The sequence below is a fragment of the Triturus cristatus genome, chromosome 7 (genome assembly GCF_964204655.1).
Source record: "Triturus cristatus chromosome 7, aTriCri1.1, whole genome shotgun sequence".
In the NCBI taxonomy this organism is placed as follows: Eukaryota; Metazoa; Chordata; class Amphibia; order Caudata; family Salamandridae; genus Triturus; species Triturus cristatus.
This window is the reverse complement of record NC_140590.1, coordinates 286,240,310-286,260,869: the sequence shown is the minus strand read 5'-3', so window position 1 is coordinate 286,260,869 and position 20,560 is coordinate 286,240,310.

Genomic DNA, 20,560 nt, shown 5'->3' with positions numbered 1-20,560 from the left:
CAAGCTAAGCCATAGATATGGCTTTGTATTAGTTCCCATGTATTTTTACAACCTCGTCTTGAGGTGCTTGTATATTCAGTTGTTTTTGGCTTTGCAATAAACCCCCCTAAACTGGAATTCTGGGTCTGTAATCTTTTAGGCCAAAGCCATAGGAAATGTTGGATTGTCTCAATGAGCTATTTTTCCCCTTTACACTTCTCAGCAGGTAACAACGATTCGTCAACCTAGGGTTCCTGGTTAAATTCAGATAGTGGAGCCCGGCCTTATCAAAAGGAAACTTTCTTGTTCCTAAAGTACCTTCCCCACAATGCCACTGTGACCACCAGGGGAAAAAATTTAAGGAAAGTTATTTGCTTACCTCCGTAAGTTCACCCTTCCACACATCACATTCCTTGCCACTATGGGTCGGAACTGCCCCCTCCTGCGGCATCAGAAAATATTTGCATGGACCACTCGTTCTTTTCCCCGTTGCATTCAACAGTGCACCATTAAAATGTTCTGAAAACACTTTCCTAGCATGCAGGTGTGCCTTAACTCTTGCTGTCATTCGATCCCTGTGGTGAGGTATTTGCCTGCTCACCAAAGCCAGTCCCAACCTCCAACAGAAAGTCCGCCTGGCTGTCACGACTCAGCAAGCAAAATTCCAGAGCCCCACGAGAACTTGTATCTATTTCACTGTGGGTGGGCGTGGCTTGGCGCACGACAAGATGGCCGCACATTAGTGCAGCTCTGCCGGCCGCCGCAACTATCCTGCTGATATTTTGCCTCCCCTGAGCCATCCACCATTGTCGTTGTGCCGGCAGGGAGAATAGCTGCCGGGGGCTCGCTGACGGTGTGTCGGCCGGCGCGGAACTACTCTGTGGGACCTGTAAGGCGGGCGCTGCTTGGGAGGCCGCGGCTGTCATGGCGGCCACCTCGCTGTGAGCGGGCGCCGGTCCCTGCTGAGGCCGCATTGTCTCCTGTCCCCGTTTGTCCCCTCCCCCCCCTCGGGGCACCTGCTGATATCCTGCGAGGTTGCGGGGAGCTGGATTGATCTGGTGGTCCGCTGCGGGAGGAGTGTGCTTCGTGGCCTCGAGGGTGCTGGGAGCTGGAGCTGCGGGGCGCTCGGCCCCTGAGATCACGTGAGGACCCAGCGCCATTGTGAAAGGTAGGCCGCGGTGCAAGTGCGGTCGGCGGCAGCGCCTAATCGGACGTGCTCTGGTGCTGCCTGGCAGCTGTCTGCTCCTCGGTCCCCGAGATCCAGAATACAGTGTGGGGAGCTCGGTGACTGTTGCCCCCACGGGGACCTGTTGGCTGCATGGTGGCTGAGGGACGCTCTGCTGTGGCCTGCAGGGCCCTTTGCTGTGCTCATACCACCCCCGTGATTGTGCATGCTGTGGCCGGGGGGGCCTCCCACTGCTGGAGCACACGTTTGGAGACATTGGGGCGGATCTGTTGCCCTGCCCTGCCTGGTTGGTGACGGGCTTGTGGCCATAGAGAGTTGATCTGTTCTTCCGGCTTGGTGGTGCCCAGTCCGGCGCAACACGTCTCGGATCTCATCTCCTCGTAGGCACTGACTCCATCGTTGGACGGTGGTTGGCACACAATAGACAGTGCAGCACGTTGGATGGTGACTTGCCTTTGACTCGGTGGGAGAGTCCTCTGTCCTTGTTTCTACTGCTGGGTGGCTGGGGCTCCTGTGCTCCCGTGTGTTGCTGCCGCCATGGGCAAGCCGGAGAGGAACCAGCCCAGGCTCACCTTCGAGCTTCGAAAGGGCAGCAAATCCTCCCACACCGCTGCCTCTGACTCGGAGCTGGATGCTTCAACGTCGGTCCCCACAGCCCTGGAAAAATCATTGGCAGCCATCCACACCAGCTTGCAGGCTATTGATGGGAAGATAGCGGCGCTTAATGATCGCATGGACCACTTTTCATCCAAGCTGGATAAAGACGCGGCGAGAATTGGTGAGGCTGAGCAGCAGATCTCGGACGCGGAGGACGGCTTGCGGCAGGTGACTGCTAAGACCGTGGGTATGGAAAAGTTGTTAGCTGATATACAGGCCAAGAACGAGGACATTGAAGCGCGCTCACGGCGCAATAATGTGCGCATTTTGGGTCTGCCGGAATCTACCAACGTTGGGCATCTGGAGGAGTATGTAGAATCCATGCTGCGGGATATCTGTGGATCAGACAGCCTTTCTAGTATGTTCGCAATTGAGCGAGCTCACAGGTCCTTGGTGGCACGTCCACCTCCTGGTGCCCCCCCGAGGCCTATAATAGCTAGGTTGCTTAATTTCAGAGACCGCGACACCATACTGCGCATCACTCGTCAAAAAGGAACAGTGAACTACCAAGGAACTGTTTTATCGTTCTATCCCGATTTTACGACATCGGTGCAGGCGGCACGTAAGGAGTTTCAGGGGGTCAAGAGGCTCCTCATGAAAGAACAGATCCCATATGCCATGCTCTATCCAGCTCACCTGCGCATAGGTCCGGAAGCCAATGCAAAAATATTCACTAATTCCAAATTGGCCTGGGACTATGCTAAAACCTTACGACGCAAGCCTCCGGCTACAGCCTCTACTTCAGATGTCGATGACTGAGTGGTGCGAGATAGACATACAATGGTTGCCTGGGTATGTTGTTGTGGGCTGCATCTCTGTTACAACCTCTGTAGCGCAATGTGATGCTTGCAGCTTTGTGGATGGGTGCCTTTCTGGGATAGAGATTGGGTTGGCGTGGCATGGGTTCAGGCTCTAGAGTATCTTAATTCTTCTGCATATCGGTTTTGGGGAATTGTGTTTTTTGCTGTCCAAGGTGGTTGTGATATACCGACTGCTTGTGTGCGCCTGGGGGTTTGGGGGAGGGGTGGTCTCTTCTTTTATGTTGGGGTAATCATGGTCCCCGCAGATTGATATTGTGGGTCTCACCCACAGTTGCGGTGTCGGCTCGTAGATATTTCCTTGGCTGATTGTATGGGTGGATGGTGGGAGGGGGAGAGCTGTGTCCTTAACTAAGGCGGCCCGCTCCCGTCTTCATCAGGGAGTGAGTCTCAGCCACTACTTTTTCCCCCAATGGGTGTACCCCAAAAGTTCTGTCGGGCTATGTTGTTTTTGTCGGGGGTGGTTCTATTAATGGGTATTGTCTTTGGCGAATTGGGGTTGCTAAAGTGGGTGGCGGGTGGGTGTTGGATTGTGTTTCGTAAGTTTAAAGGTACATTGATCAGATTGTGCTGTCCAGCGAGAGTACGCACTGCTTGGTATGACTATAAATTGTCGTCTGCTGCCATTGCGCTGGTGTTAATGATGGATAAAGCTCAAGGGCCAGTTGTATAACTGCATGACATGGAATGTGCGCTGGCTCAATTCTCCAAAGAAAATCCGCCAAGTGTTATCGTACTAAGACAGGCATACAATACACATTGCATTGCTGCAGGAGACACACCTACACAATCGCTCTGAACCTGGGGTGGCACGGAGGTGGGCGGGTTTTAGGCTGGCATCCTCTTATTCCACCTATGCTAGAGGGGTGCTTATCCTTATCCGTAAGGGGATACCATTTTTGCCTATACACACTAGTGTGGATACTGAAGGCTGCTGGGCTTTGGTGCAAGGCAAGTTGGGTATGAATGTGGTTACAATTGCTAATATGTACGGTCCGGTAGTGGATGACCCCACGCCTTTTTTCAATATGCTTGCTGTCTTGCGCTCATGGCCTGATTCTGCTGTACTATGGGGAGGCGATTTGAACACCCACCTCAATCCCCAGGTGGATAAGTCCAATCCTTCTGGGGCACGCACCGTTAGGGTGGCACAGTGCGTGCGTGATGCAATGGAAGAGTTTGGTATTGTTGATGTTTGGCGGTTGCGTAATTCAGAGACTGTTGGGGGCACACACATCACCCCGGCTTTCAATAGTTGGTCTAGACTGGACTACTGGCTCTTGAGCGAGGAGGCTAATGGGTCGGTCACAGTGGTTCGTACTTTGCCACGCACATTATCAGATCATAACCCTGTTGTTTTGACTCTCAGTGTCCCAGCAAATCCCTGCCGCCCTTTTGCCTGGCGGTTCCAGGCCGAGGCTTTGCTCGATCCCACCTATAACGATGCCATTAGAACTGCGATTGTTCAGTACTTCGAGCTAAATACGGGTTCGGTGGAGAGTCAGTCTGTACTCTGGGAAGCCTTCAAGGTGACAATCCGGGGAGTATGCATAGGTACCACAGCACGGATCCTCATGGACATTAGAGGTCAGCTGTCCAGAGTTGAAAAGGTGTTAGGCGAACTGGAAGAGCGGTATCTTAGTGCCCCGTCTGCAGAACTGCTAGCACGTATTCAGGAGTCTCTGCAGGAATATAACTCTTTTGCTGAGGCGGAGGCTAAGTATGTTGCCAGGAGGCGCATGGCGCACACTTTTGGGGAGGGGGGTCGACCGGGAAAGGCTTTGGCCTTCAACCTAAAGTTCCGTACTGAGCATCCTCAGATTAACCGTATACTGGATTCCTCTGGATTGGAATATTTCACTCCACAAGAGGTAGGGGGTCAAATCCGACAATTCTATTCGGATATGTACAAAACCCGAGGTGGGATGGAAACCGATGCATTGAATGACTATTTATCCGACGTGGCCTGCGCCTGGCTCTCGGTCACCCATAGAGAGTATCTGAGTCTCCCCATAGACGAGACGGATGTGTGTGATGCTATTTTATCTCTCCCTAATAACAAGGCCCCGGTACCGGATGGCCTAACGGCGGAATTTTATAAACCTAAGCTGACATCCTGGTGCCCCATCTTCTGGAAATGTACGCGGAAGCTCATGATGCTGGCGTCCTTCCTCCTTCCCTCAGGCAGGCCTTGATTGTCACTCTACTCAAAAAAGATAAACCATCTACGTCCTGTGAATCGTATCGTCCCCTCTCATTAATAAACCTAGACGCGAAAATTTTGGCTAAGATATTGGCTACAAAATTCCAAGCGCTAATGCCTCTCTGGTGCTTCGCGATCAGTCCGGGTTCCACCTCCCATAACCTGAGAACTATTTTCTCTATGTTCCATGTCCTTAATCCGGAATTGTCAGCAGCAGCGGTCCTTCTGGACGCAGTCAAGGCGTTTGACTCCATAGAATGGCCATACATGTTTCACATACTGCATAGAATGGGGTTCCCTACGATCTTGACGAGGCGGATTCAGGTTTTATATACGGATGTGTCGGCGAGGGTGAGGGTGGGTGGATTCACGTCGGAGCCTTTCCGGATTGAAGGGGGCACTAGGCAGGGTTGCCCCCTGTCCCCGCTCCTCTTCGCTCTCATGCTGGAGCTACTGGCCTGCAAAATCAGACAGCGGCATAGAGAGACTGCCTTAAATTTTAATCATCGTCCGGTTGGGATCTCGATGTATGCGAACTACATGGTCCTCTTCATACGAGATCCACAGCAGCATCTGTCTCCGGTTATCCGGGAATATATCCGTTTTGGCTTGTTCTCGGAACTGAAGATAAACTGGGAGAAATCGGTAATTATACCCTTGACTTTAAATACGCCGCAGCCCCAGCTGGAATACCCTTTGGTCTGGTCCACAGTGCCAGTGAAGTATTTAGGTGTATGGATACACCGTGACCCTGAGATAGTGATTAAGGAGAATTACGGAAGGGCCTACAACAACTTAGTGCAACAAGTGGATAGGTGGTTACACCTCCCGTTGTCCTTGGCTGATTTCATAGCAGTGATTAAGATGATAATCCTTCCGAGGTTTTTATATCTATTTTGCAACATCCTGATCAAACTCACCACACATTTTTTTAAAACAGTACGATCCCACCTTTTGAGGCTGGTTTGGGGCAATAAACAACCCAGAATTAGCTGGCTTACATTAACCTTGCCATATGGGAAAGGAGGGTTTGCGGCTCCAGATTTCTATGTATATTATCTTTGCGCCCAAGCCCAATATGCGTACTACTGGTTTCGGACACATGATTTTATTCCACACATTGCGGTGGAGGATGGGGATGCTCACCCTGTTTCACTCGCAAGTATTATCACACACACTAATAGGCGCACGCCCAAATTCGAGATTAATACCATAGACACCACTATTGCAGCATGGCAGGCGATAGGTAGGCGCGCTCAGAAGCTTCCGCTCTATGCGCCGGCTCTGCCTCTGATGGGCCATGGCGCACTATCGGTGACCCAGGAGAGGGGGCCGTGAGAGCCCTTAGAGAGGTTGGTATTGAGCATATGCCTGATCTATTTCCGGGTGGGAGGTATTTGTCCGAGGCGGATACAGGCTATATCCAGAATCCTACCCTGCTGTTTCAATACTCCCTCTATCGGCTTAAACGAGCACTTGGGGATCACTACCCTGGCTTCCCGGCGGAGCCCCCCACGCTCCAGACGCTTCAGCTGCTGTTGGTCACTCCAACTAAGAAAAAGTTAATTACCAAGCTTTATAAGACAGTGCAGGGGGAGACGGTGAGTGGGCCTGACTTCAGTTTAGTGCGCTGGAATAATATATTGGATTCTCCGATTCCTCCACGGGACTGGGAACACATCTGTGCTCTCACGGGTCGCCTTTCCCCTAATGGTAATCTTCGTATTATACACCTTAAATTCATACATCAAACATATCACACTCCTGTTAAGTTATATAGATTGGGACTGCGGGAGTCAGATCACTGCAGGCGCTGTGGCATGTTGCAGGCTGATTTTCTTCACTTGGCATGGCGGTGTGAGTGTGTGTATAAATACTGGGAGGATGTCGTTGCTCGCATACATGCCATGACAGCACTTGTTCTGCAGTGTACGCCTCTGGTATGCTTGCTTGGCCATGCCCCCCAGCTGAAGGCCGCTCTGGGTAGGTTTGTTAGAGTGGCCCTCTTGATTGCCAAACGACGTATCCTGTTTACTTGGGACAGCAAACGGTCACCTAAAATTGATGAGTGGATTAAGGACTTTGTGTTTTGTCGCGAACAGTTGGAGTTGTATGCAGAGGAACTGCCTGTGTCGTCTAGGCCTAAAGACATCTGGTCGCCCTTGAGAGACTATCTATTACAGCAGGTACATGTAGATACTGTATAAATTGTTTGCTTTTGAATACTGGAATGTGTTCGGATTTCTCAGAGTTGGGGACATTGTCTTTATGGAGTGGGGCTCAAAAAGAAAAAAAAAGGAAATGCGTGTTATGTGATATCTGATCTCAAAAAATGTACCTGTATAAGTTTGTTTTTATTGTCTTTGGTTCACCGCTGCCTGCCGCAGTGGTATGTTTGTACGATGTTATGAAAATCTAATAAACAGATTTTTAAAAAAACAAAACTATTTCACTGTGACCTTCTTCCTCAACATTGTTTCCTCCAACAATTGTAACACTCACCTCTTCTTCTCAGTAGGCAATCTAGCATCCATTGCATCAGAGTCTATTTCAATACCCAGATACAACCTTTGTGGTCCCATGATTTTTTAGGGAGCGAGGGGCACTCTCGGATCCCCCACTAACTCCTGAAAATCCAACAGAAACCTTGCAAACACTGCTGGCTCCTGTGACCCCACAAGTTGGAAATCATCTAAATAATGTGTAATGGCCCAGTTTCCTGAGTATTACTCAACTGCCCATTGAAGAAAAGAACTGAACTTCTCAAACAAAGCTCTGGAGCTCGAACACCCCATTGGGAGTGCTTTACCCACAAAAAAGCCTCCACTAAACTGAATACCTAACAACTGATAATTATTCGGCTGGCCGGCAACACCCAAAAGAGGGACTTCAATTCCCTAATTCCCTAAGCCCCCGGATCCTTCACCAATTTAAATGCTTCATCAATGGAAGCATAAGATAGATACAGTTGTCAGCTCCTGTGCAATATCACCATTCACTGAGTTGCCCTCTAGCTATGACAGGTGTTGATTACGGTGATAGTCCCCTCCCTCTTTTTTGGAAACAACTCCTGTTGGAGAAATTATCACATTTCATAATGGACATTCAGCAGAAGGTCCCTCCATCTGCTCTGCACCTACCTCTTTCATCAGCTTGGGCCACACTACGTCTGGTAATGCTTGTGCTGACTGCAGTTTCTCCGTCCACCTCACCTCCCTGGCACCCTCATACCTGAACCTGAAAAAAGAAAAACCTTGCCATATCGTATCTGTTTCTTCTTTCTTATGGTATGTCTGCATTCAGCACCACAACCTCTCCATGTTAATTGGAGTACACGCCTTTTCATCCCGCAGCAGGAGCTCTAGCTGCTCCCCCTGCTGCCCCCTTTCCAGCAAATGCTGTGCCTTGTCCTGCATCCGATCTGCGAATATCCCGTAGGCACTGGAACGATTGTGTCTGAACCAGCAGTATTCCCTAATGCAACATCACTTGTTGTAGCTCCAGCACACACCTTGTCCTGTTGCCAACCCTTCCATTCGCTTGTCAACTGATACCACTCCTTCTTGGGTGGGACGCCCTTGACAGGGCCGATAAATCAGTGGCAAACCTCAGACTATGTAACTTGTGGGTGCTGGCCTGCTAGGTGCCATGTTATGCAGCCATAGGTCCCCATTTTCCTACTGTGTCTGCCGATAATTTTGCCCTGAACTCTTAATCGAACCAGACACACCCCAGTCCCCCGAAAATAATTAGCATCTTACTAATCACATCCATATCTTTAAAAAGCGCAATACAGCATTCTGAATATTTTTCACAGTACACACTGGCATAAATTAAAAAGGCTGCAGTCCATTTTTCAATAGCCACTGGTACTCGAGGGCAATGTGCTAGGTCATATTCTTCCTTCTTTCAACCATACTTCCCTGTGTAACAACTTAAACATATATTCACATTTCCATAGTCTTTCTTTCATCTTCAGCATCAAGTGAGCTCCTAGAGGTTTAGTAATAGACATGTAGGACAGCTTTTAGGGTGTCATCTCTTTACTTTCTAAATTCTTTTTGTCTCCCTTATGCGCCTGTCCCTTCCTGCTTCCTTCCTTAGTGCCCTTGTCTATGCCCTTATTTTTGTCCAAATTACAGTCTGTGTCCACACAGCCCTTAGTCCTGTGTTATCTGTTCATATTCCTTGGTCTACGGCACATTTACATTCCCACAGGTGTGCCTCTCTCTTCCCACTGTCTTCACCCCCTCCTACCCCAACAGCATGTACAGGTCTATGCGCGTTCACTGCTAAACTCTTACCTGGCAATAGTATCGGGCCCAGTAAGAAGCCGTCCGCCCAGCCATGGAACTGCTCTCCACTTCTGCCATTCTCCTCCATGGTACAGCAGTCACATGTAAAACACCAACTGCCTTCTCCTTCTTAGAACCGCCTTCTCCCCCCGCGTTCCCTCCGCCCGGTCTCCATATATTCAGCCCACCAGTGCCGTTCTTCTCATTCACCTCCCAATCAATCAATCAATCAATGAGTACTTAAAAAGCGCAGCTTATTACCCGTGAGAGTATCCAGGTGCATGTTTGCTGGACTTAGTCAAAAAGCCAGGTCTTGATTTCTTCCTGAAGCCCTTCAGCGAGGGTGATTTATTTGCTGAGGTTGATGGGGGTAGGGGGCATTACCGTGCCTGCACCACTTGCCCGAGGGGGGCAAGGCTCCTCATATTTAAAAGGATGACGCTTCCACTGATATTAAGGAAAGGCTTTATTGAGCTCAGTAAAAGTGATCAACCTCTAGCAAGCATCCACCTCAAAGCTCTTTACAGAACCCCCCCAAAGTTCTATCTGATGTCACATGGCGACCATCTACAAGTGACATAGCATTTAATACACATTACAACCGATCTCCTTTTTATTTTACAAAAAGTAAAAGAACATAATATGGAAATAACTTACATAGCTAAACCTCTGAACAATTAATAAATACATGAGCAGAAATGAAACAGCATCACTAAACCTACGGAAAAAACATAATTAATCATATTTCAAGCTTGACACTAATGCACACAACAACCACAGGATCGACAGGGAGTTCGGTTCAATCAATCAATCAATCAATGACATTTATATAGCGCACTACTCACCCGTAGGGTCTCAAGGCGCTTGGGGGGGGGGGGGTGCCGCTACTGCTCGAACAGCCAGGTCTTGAGCTTCTTCCTGAAGGAGAGATGGTCTTGGGTCACGCGCAGGTCAGTCGGGAGGGAGTTCCAGGTCTTGGCGGCCAGGTAGGAGAAGGACCTTCCTCCTGTAGTCGCTCTTCGGATGCGGGGGACGGCGGCGAGGGCGTGGCTGGCTGATCGGAGGTGGCGTTTGGGAGCGTAGAAGTTGATTCGGTTGTTGAGGTAGCTCGGGCCTTGATCGTGTAGGGCTTTGTGTGCGTGGGTGAGGAGACGGAAGGTAATTCTTTTGTTGACGGGGAGCCAGTGCAGGTTCCTCAGGTGTCCAGAGATGTGGCTGTTTCGTGGGATGTCGAGGATGAGTCTGGCTGAGGCGTTCTGGATCCGCTGGAGTCTCTTCTGGAGCTTGGCGGTGGTTCCGGCGTAGAGGGCGTTGCCGTAGTCCAGTCGGCTGGTGACGAGGGCCTGGGTGACTGTCTTCCTGGTCTCCGTGGGGATCCACCAGAAGATCTTCCGTAGCATGCGCAGGATGTTGAAGCATGACGAGGAGACGGCGTAGACTTGTCTGGTCATGGAGAGGGAGGAGTCCAGGATGAAGCCCAGGTCGCGTGCATGGTCCGTCGGTTTGGGTGCGGTGCCCAGGGCGGGGGGCCACCAGGAGTCGTCCCAGGCGGAGGGCGAGGGGCCCAAGATGAGGACCTCCGTCTTGTCTGAGTTCAGTTTCAGGCGGCTGGTCGTCATCCACTCGGCTACATCTTTCATCCCTTCGTGTAGGTTGGCTCTGGCGGCGGCGGGGTCGTTGGTCAGGGAGAGGATCAGCTGGGTGTCGTCAGCGTAGGAGATGATGTTGAGGTTGTGCTGGCGTGCGATGGCCGCGAGGGGGCTCATGTAGACGTTGAAGAGGGTGGGGCTCAGCGAGGATCCTTGAGGGACGCCGCAGATGACTTCGGTGGCCTCTGACTTGTACGGTGGTAGGCGGACTCTCTGTGTTCTTCCGTCGAGGAAGGAGACGATCCATTCCAGTGCCTTCTCCTGGATTCCGACATTGCTGAGGCGCTGCACTAGGGTGCGGTGGCAGACAGTGTTGAATGCCGCGGAGAGGTCTAGGAGGATGAGGGCCGCTGTTTCTCCGTTGTCCATCAGGGCCCGGATGTCGTCGGTGGCGGCGATGAGGGAGGTCTCGGTGCTGTGGTTGGCTCGGAAGCCAACAAAATCCTCCAGCTAGGTGCCTTCTGATTCGCAGAGGAACACCTCTGGTCGCACACTGATTAGGGATCAAACAACATCCTCTCCAAGATTGACAGTTATCCTGATTTGAAACCACACAACCCCCACTCTTAGGGTGATCATCCTCACTCCACATGCCATTCTTACATGCTATTCTGACAGTCCCCACTTCACAACTCAGGTTCAGCAGCATGGCACTTAGCCACTTCCTAGCATTCCACCATTTTCCTTCTAACAAAACTTTATTCCCCTTTATATCACTGACTTGTTTGGGACAGGACCACCTGGAAGAACCCTTCTTATGGCTTTTCCTAAGAGTTTTAGTCCACGCTCCCTTCCTAAAGACCCGTGCCTTTGTTACTCTTACATTGTGTTTACATCTTGGTAGTCATTACTCTCTTTTCCAATGACTTCGAATCCACTTTATCTTTCACAGTCCTTTCCATCCACACTGGGACTGCCGTAGTACATGCTACTCTTCCTTTCAATAGGAAAAATGGAGTCTCACCTGTGAATGAATGTGGTGTGGTTCTGTAACTCTACAACATATTTTTAATTTCTCTTTCCGACTCTAACGCTGCACACAATGCTAATTGTACACATTCATCCAAAACACGGTTGGATCTTTCTTCTAAACCCTTTTCCATGGGATGATACTCAGCAGTGCTATAATGTAGAGGCCTTCCATTTTAAGAGAATTGGTGAATTCTGCTGATGTAAACTGCAAGCCATTATCCGATACCAAAGTTCCAGGACAACGTTCTCTCCTGAAAATCTCCTCACATAATTGCCTGTGATCTCCCTCAAGAATGCCACCTCCAGCCATTTAAAAATATTGTCGATTAATACTAAGGCATATCAACAATCAAAAGACTACAAATATCAATGGACAACTTTTCACTTAGGAAAAGCAATAAGGACAATGGGAGTTTCAGTAACAATATAGGAATTATCGCTGCAAAAACACAGTACACGGTCCCTCACAAATCTAACAACATCACCATCCATTCCTGGCCACCAAAAATCAATGCGTTCCCTGTGTTAAATGGCAGAAATTCCTCCATAACCTTCATGCAAAAGTTCTAACAATCGGCAACACAACCCCTCAGGAACTACTAACCCGTCGCTCCTTCTGACAATTCCATTCAACACCGAAAGCTTTCCCCATACAGATAAGTATTCATTAAGATTCTCTTTGCTATCCTCACCTACACCACCGACACTTGGAATCTTTTCCACTACCAATGCGCTGGTCTTCCACCAATTTTAGTTTCCACTCGTCCTCACAAATAGCACCCTTGCATGTCTCGTTAACTTCTGCCACAACCCACTCCTCATCATCAGCTTTCTCGCCCCCATCAAATGGTAGCCTTGACAAACAATCTGCACTTATATTTTTGCTTCCAGGTACATAGCACATAGAGAATGTAAATTGATGCAGCCTATGCAACCACTTGGCTATACGGGGTGTAGCTCTCCCAGCATCCTTGATGGTGAACAGGTCTATTAACGGTTTGTGATTAGTCCGCAATTCAAACTTGTTTCCCAAAACATACGTCTGAAAATTTTGTGCCACCCACCAGCACGCTAAAGCTTCTTTTTCAATCATGGAAAAGGTAGGCTCGGCTCCTTTTACCGTATGGGATGCAAATGCTACAGCTCTTTCACTTTCCATACTTTCTAGTATTAAACCAGCACCAAAATTGTATGCATTAGCATCAGTGACAACTATGATTTTGTCATTGGGATCAAAAGGTTTTAACATCAGAGCCTCACTGATAGATTTCTTAATAACAGCAGATGCTTCCTGGCATTCATCAGTCCATACATACTGCACCCCTTTCTTCAACCAAGCTCGCAGCTCATGTGCCTGCTCCGCAAAATTTCTGATGAACTTAGCATAATATTTTGCTAATCCTAAAAAAATACCTCAATTGTTCCTTGTCTTGTGGGGCAGGCGCCTTTACTATAGCCTTTTGGTTTAATCTCTTCACACGATAGAGTATGTCCAAGATACTCAACTTCATTCGCCTCAAATTTACATTTTTCCAAAGCAATTGTCAGACATACTTGCTCCAACCTCAACAATACCTCCATCAACTTGGCATAATGCTCTCCCTTGTCCTTTCCCCACACAAAAATATTGTCTTGGAAGCACAATATTTATTTTATTTATTTATTTATTTTTCACATTTATAAAGCGCACTGTTACCCAAAGGTGTCCTGGCGCTGATTGACAGTGAGTGTATGAAACAAGTGATTAGTGTGAGAAGAGCCACGTCTTTAAGGCCCTCCTGAAGGACAAGAGGTCCGGCAGTTGTCTAAGGTGCAGTGGCAGGGAATTCCATGCCTTAGCTGCACCTAGGGAGAAACTCCTCCCACCCCAGCGAGCTTTCCTGACTCTGGGGATGACTACCAGACCCTGCTCTGCTGACCTCAGCAGTCTTTTAGGTCTGTGCCATTGAAAGAGTTGAGAAATGCAGTGGGGTCCCAGGCCATGCTGGGCCTTGAATGCTATGCAAAGAGATTTGAAGATAATTCTCTTGCGAACTGGTAGCCAGTGTAGTTTTACCAGATCCTGTGACACTGAGGCAAATTTAGGTGTGCCTGTGATCAGTCGGGCTGCCGCATTCTGCAAAGTTTGGAGTTTGTTGAGAAGCCCCTGTTGGGCATTCAACAATAAGCTGTTGCAGTAGTCTAGTCGTGACATCACTAGACCTATGACCACCGTCTTCTTGTATTCGTCAGCAAGAAAAGGCAAAACTTTCCGAATAGTTTTTAGGACGAAGTGAGTAGCTGAGGAGAGTGCATTGATTTGAGGTCTGAAGGACAGCAAATCGTCCATCAGAACGCCCAGATTTTTAACCTTCCAGACCGGGGCTGGGGGGGTGCCCATTTCCTCCGGCCACCAGCACGGGGACCAGAAGTTATCTCTGGACCCAAAAAGCAACACTTCGGTTTTAGCTGAATTAAGTTTAAGGCAGTTTTGCGTCATCCAATTACTGACTTCCCGCATACAGCCTCTGAACCTTTCCGCGGTGCTGTCTGTTTCCCCCGGTAGTACTGAAACTACTATCTGAGTGTCATCCGCGTATGATGTTAACTTGAAGCCAAAAGATCTGATGACCGGTGCCAGGGTGGAGACGTATACATTAAAAAGGGTAGGGCTCAAGGAGGACCCCTGAGGGACTCCGCAGGGAAGCACGAAAGGGGTAGATTCATAGTCCCCCAGCGCCACCTTTTGAGTCCTGCTGGACAAAAAGGCACATTTGACAACCCACTCAGTACACTCTGCGTAACCCTATGGAACACAGAAGATGCCGATGCCAAACCGAAGGGCACGAGTACGAATTGATACGCACCCTTTGGTGTAATAAATGATGTCAGGTGCATGGACTAAGCATGCAGACATATCTGGTGATATGCATTGGACAGGTCTTGCATAAAGTAACATTTTGCCCTTCTTACAATCATTAACATTACACTGATAAGGGGAAGAGGATGACGATCCACCCATACGCAACTGTTCAAATCCCTTAAGTCAATACACATTCGGAGCTTGCTGTTGGCTTTCTTTGAAAGTACAATAGGGCTAAGCCACTCTGAAGCCTCAGTGGGCTCAATGCAACGTCCTTACATAACCGGTGCCATTCAGTTTTGAGTTGTCCTTGCAAAGTCAATGGAACATTGTGGACCTTGTGAACCTTTGGAACTGCATTCTGTTTAAGAACAATACTGTGTTCAAATGTTTTTAAACGCCCAAGTTCCTCACAGAACAAACTTGGAAACTGCATACACCACTTCTCTGCTCACCTCTGTGCCGTTTATAACACCTGGTCAGGGTGATTGGGTTCCAATATAATACCAAAATACTTCTGTTCTCTCCAGCCCAATAAAGTCTTGCATCCCTCAACCACATACACCCTACAACTGGTACTCTTTTCCTTGTACTTTTAAATCAGTACAAAAACACCTCAACTTGGGTAACTTGAACCCACAATACCCCTCCGGTTCTACATCTGCAGGAATCAAAGCAGGAACCTCAACCCTTTTAACAATGTTTTGTCAACCAACATGTATGGTGAATATGAATCAGCCCACATGTGTACTTTCACACCATTCATTTCTACTTTACATTTCGGTGGTTGATATGGTCTCACCTTCGAATCACCACCCTCTTTATCCACATTGCAAACTACCAACACCTCCACCTTCTCATCTGTGTCAGAAATTGAGCACAGATCTCTAGACCCACCCACACTGGATTTCTCCACAATTTTCCCATCTTTGTTTATCCTAGAAAAATGACCAAATCTCTGGCACTTTAAACCTGGCCCAGAAGGTAGGGCAAACATTTAACTCCACTAAAAGTCTAATGCTACCACATCTATAACACTGCTTAACGTTAGACCCTTTGTGTCCATTATTTGTCTCACCCCCCTGTACAAAAGTGCTCTTGTAGTTCTTACCTGAGTTGCGTAAAGCATTACCTGCCTTACTAGCTGCATTCTCGTTTTCGTTCTTGTGTTGATCTTGGTTCAATTCTTTGACATAACGAGACGTGTTCTCAATTCTATGAGCTATAACTACAGATTTCTCTAGGGAGGAATCTTCAAAACCTAATAGCTTTTCTTGGATTTTGGCATTACAAGTCCTATTTATCATCTGATCCCTTATTCTTTCCTCATGTAAGTCTTTAAATTTGCCCGAAACCTCTAGCGTTCTCAGCACTGACACATATTGCTTTATAGACTTCCCTTGTAACTGTGCCTGTGAAAAGACCTTTTGTCTTTTTACTACTATGCTAGTTTTTCACCCAAAATTCTACTCACGAGCCATCATTGCCAAAGCATACACATCCTCTTCTACCTCCTCATCCTCCTCATTCTCCTCTTCTTGTACTTCCTATAGTACAGGCAATGTTTTCAAAATGCTTCTGCCCTCTATGTCTAAATTGTCTTTCCAAATAGCCAATTGCCACATAAGCATCACCTCCAATGGCCTCCAAGTATGTTTCAAAAGACTCCCTTGAATCCTCCCACCCTATGCAAGGTACCCCTGGATTTTGCAAAAATGGAGGTGGATGTACAGTGTTTTGCATTGCCATTATGAGACTGTGGGTACAACATCACTAAACAAAATAACAAAAGTAGCCACTGTTGTCTGTGCAGATATAAAGTAATAACAAAATAATAACAAGTACTCACCGTGGAGGTTCAAAACAATAAACCAAATTAAAGAAAGTGGTCACCATTGTCACTTCCTGCTGCACCTATAATATTAAATTTGCAGGTCTAGCTTCCAGGTTAGTACTAAGCACCAGAATGCACTAATATTTTTCCAAGGGATTCCACCAATCTAACCACTACATTGCCTGCACGCAGTGCTGGACAAATGGAGTGATTCCTCCACAATGTTCACCCAATTTGCGGCGTTTCTCAAACTCTTGGGCCAATATCTGATCAGAAACTTGCTCACACTAAGCTTGTATGACCTTACACACCCACAGCATTTTAGCTGATGATCGCCTCATGCATAACAGTAAATTTCTCCATGGTTAATTTTTGTAAATACTTTGATGTGCCTGTTGTGCGATTCACAGGTCCTCCAAGTCACACTCGCTCGAAATGTGTTTAAGCTTGAGAAAACGCCTCGCTACCTTATATGCACCCCCTCCTGTGCCGATAATCCCTACCAGATCTGATGTAGGTGAATGCACACACACGTGCACGCTTCACCGTTCCGCCTTCACACACTCTTTGCCTCCGACTGCTGCCTCAGGCCAAACAAGTCTATAGTCAGCGCGTTAGTAAAAAAACACAGCATCGCATAAATATTACACTTGCGCCCGTCACTAATACAAAAGGGAAAGTAAAACGAGACAATCGGTTCGTTTTACTTTCCCTGCATAAGTGCTTGGGGGCATATCTCAGACCCCAAGCACTGCTTGAGTTCGGGGAGGTATTGTTGGAAAGCTTGGGGATCGCCACAGGAGAGCAATCCCTAAGCAGTGTTCCACCCACTAGACAACAGGGATTTTGGCAGGGGCTTGTGCTACTCACCGCCCCCCCCCCCATAGTTTTAGTCTTTGGGGGCAGATATGGGCGATTATTCCAATCTGTCTCCCCCCGAAGCCGACTAGACACCTGGGATAAAATAATCAATAGAAAGGCCCAATGGAGAGTGGTAATATGTTTTTAAATAAAATAATAGGGTGATGTCTAGCTCATCCTGATATCCGGCCCAAACCTCAACCCTGAAGCCACAAAGAATTTATGCTTGCCTGCTGATTACAAAATCCACATCCCAATGGAGGGCAAGATGACATTTCGATTCTTTTGGGTCGTGTTTTTACGAATTGGCCATGAGAGTGAGGCTAAATCGCAATATTATCCCACTTTCCTTGCTGAATGGCTGCACTTTTTGGGCTTGGGTAGGCAGCCACCTGGAGAAACCTACCAGACCAAGATATTTCTGAAATCTATGCATCAAGGGGAGTCCAGGGTGGTAAGCGTCGTACACAATGCCCACAAATTTTACTGCCCAGTATTTCCCCACTTGCTGCGTTAAAAAATCTACCCTTCTTGTATGAGTGGGTCTGGCATTCGCAAGAGGAAAAGCCCCAAAACGTAATGTAGAGACATCAACATTTCCTGTTTAAAAATGGAGCTGATTTTGCAATGGGAGTAACTGTGTTAATTAGGCTGGGGATTGGCCCCCACCTTGGTAATCCTACAAAACCCAAACAATTTTTTGAACTAGATACTAGGAGGCGTCTAGGGTAGGGTGCCTAGTTTGGCTACCACGATGTTTTTTTACCCACAATTCTCTACAAACCTCAAACTTAGCTTAAAATGAGGTATATTAAACATATTTCTTTGATGTAAATAATATGTTGGATCCCACAAAATTGCTACCACCCAGCTTTCCTCCACTTGTCCTGATAAAAACCTTACTCCATGTATGCGAGCACATTGTGGTTCAAAAAAACATTGTGGGATCCAACCATAGCACATCACACTGGAATCCCTTAAATACCTAATTTTCTAAAATGTCTGTGGTTGTGGTAGCTCCATCAGTGGTGGCTGAGCACGGCCCCAAATACGGCAGCTACCCTTATCGCCGATCTCTCCACATTGTGCTTTAGGGAATTTGGTCTCTTGTTTCACCCACACAAGCGAGGTACTGTTGTTATCGGGAGACATGTGGTAACTCTGGGTGGTAGAACATTTGTAGAACCCAGAAATTTCCAAAGCGGAAATGGGAGGAAAATGTGTGCTTTAACCAAAGTTTGAGGTTTGCAAGGGCTTCTGGATAAAAATACCTAATTAGAACCACTGAAGTTACACCACCCTGGACACCCCTAGGCATCTAGTTTCCAGAAATGTCTGGGCATGGTAGGTTTCTTGGATTGCGGCTGAGGTAGTGCCAAAACTCTGCAGCTACCCATGTTGTAAAAAAAAAAAAAAAAATACACAGATTCTGCTGGGTAAAATATGATGCCTCCAGGTCGCCTTTTGAGGTATATTGTGCTGCAGGCGCTAGGCCCAGCCACAGAAGTGAGGTGCTATTTTTAAAGGAATGTGGAAACACAGAATAGTAGAACATTTGGTATTACCAAATGGATTTCTTTGCATTTGTGCCTTCCAATTGTAAGCCAGTGTGTAAGAAAGATGACATTGTGCAAAATTCCCTCTGAATCACATGCAAGTATGGGTACCCACAAATTCAGAGATATACAAACAACCACTGCTCCTAAACCTGGTATCTGGCCTACATTTCAGAAATATATAGGTTTCCTACATTTCCATGTTTCGCTCATTATATGTTCTCATATGCATTGCTTAATAATCTGTACATAATGAAAAACGTTTGTAAGGTGCAGCTCAAATGTTGGCTCTGGATACCTCTGGTTCTTGTAAAACCTAAAAACCCTATATATCTCTGTGACCAGAAGAGTCTTGCGGACGCATCAGTGTAGTGCTTTTGTAAAACAAATATTGTGACAAGAAGTTACAAGCTAAAACGTTGTCCCAAATAGCTGATTTTCATACCCATGATTGAAAGTATAACATTTCAAAACAAGCATTTGCAATGCAATAGGTCGCACATTTATGTGAGTTTAAGCTATTGGCATTGTAAATGACAATGCTTTTTATTTCAGTTTTAAAACGAAAACAAAAATAAAAGGCATTGTCTTCTAAAATGTCAATAGCTCAAACTTGCGTAAATGCGAGACCTATTGCATTGCAAATGCTTGTTTAGGCAAAAGTGTCTGCCTTTCATCACAACAGAACCAAGCAGCGAGCCTCGCGTAAGGTGCCTGGCTCCAGCCCCGCCTGTGCCCCTCATCGGAACTTTCTGTAGCTGGCACCGGCTCCAAGCGACTGACTCTGGGTCAGGAAGGAAGGGGAGTAATAGGGGTGTGGGATGGGGATTCAGTGGCAGAGGGAGGCAGAAGCGCACATGTGGGGGGCTGGCATGTGGTGCAGAAACCAAGGGGGGCCCTGGCGGCTGCCCCTCTGTAAGTTTTATCCTAGCCATGTATTAAGTTGTTTTCCCTTCTTTTCCACAGCGCAAAAAAACGAGGTGAAACTTAGCCTTCTTCATTCTCCCTTCACTCAGCCTGACAGCAAGAATGTAAGTTTCTGTACAGTAGCCGCTAAAGTGAAAGCGGACTGTTCTGCAAAATAATTAAATAAAGAAGCGCGGCCGCTAAAGTGAAAGCGGACTGTGCTGCATGCAAATTAATTAAGTAAAGAAGCACGGCCGGTAAAGTAAAAGCGGAACGCGCTGCAAATTAAAAAAAAAAAATTAAACAAAATTGTGCTCACAGCCAAGATAATGCAAAACCAAAGGGGATTAAGCAGACAGTGTAACATGACAAGTAAAAGGTCCAGTCCTTATGGGCGGTAAAAAATGGAGACAAGGCAGTACCAAGGAGTGACTAACAAGCCTATTTACGAATCAAAAGCCAGCATTTAAGAAGGACAATGACACAAAGCTAATGAAAAATATGGGCCGGAGAGTGGGTGGGGCTTTTAGTGCATACCCTAATACAGCATGCCTCGCAGAGCGAGCCATGCATGTGCGCTGCCGCTAGGCTCGACCTAAAAATGAGCTACCTCTTAGAAAAATGACAAAACTAAGTCTAAAACATTTTTTTTCCAATTCTGCTCTGTATGTTCCTGGAAGATGGTGATTTTAGCACACCTTTTATTGATGCCATGTTTAGGAAGAAAAGCAGACACTTTTTTGTGGAGCACTTTTTCCCATCCCCCCTCCAAAAACAAATTTAGCAATAATTTGGTTATTTT